Below are 370 nucleotides of genomic sequence, written 5' to 3'. Positions count from 1 at the left end.
AGCGAGCGGGAGAGAGGAGGGTTGAACCGGGCTCGGCGGCCGCGCATCCCCGCGGGCACACGGGATGCTGGCGTGCAGCCCTGGCAGTACTCGGAGCGCGGAAAACGCTCCGCGGGGATGCGTCTCTTTGGCCTCGTGCTCCATTTTAATACTAAAAAAAAAAAAAAATTAAAAAAATCGAAAGGAAATTAATTAAAACAAGCCCGAAACTCCCACCCCCTCGGCCAGACCCGGCCCCCGGCCCGCCCCACGCCGCCCCGGAGGCGGCAGCGGCGGCGGCGGGAGCGGCGGCGGCCGCGGCGGCGGCGGGGGGAGGCGGTCGCCGGGCGCCGCCCGCCCCGCATCCCGCCGGCCCCCGCATCCCGCCGCA

Source organism: Lepidothrix coronata, unplaced genomic scaffold (genome assembly GCF_001604755.1).
Source record: "Lepidothrix coronata isolate B3197 unplaced genomic scaffold, Lepidothrix_coronata-1.0 Scaffold204, whole genome shotgun sequence".
NCBI lineage: Eukaryota > Metazoa > Chordata > Aves > Passeriformes > Pipridae > Lepidothrix > Lepidothrix coronata.
The sequence above is the reverse complement of the archived record's forward strand: the minus strand, read 5'-3'. Positions refer to the sequence as shown.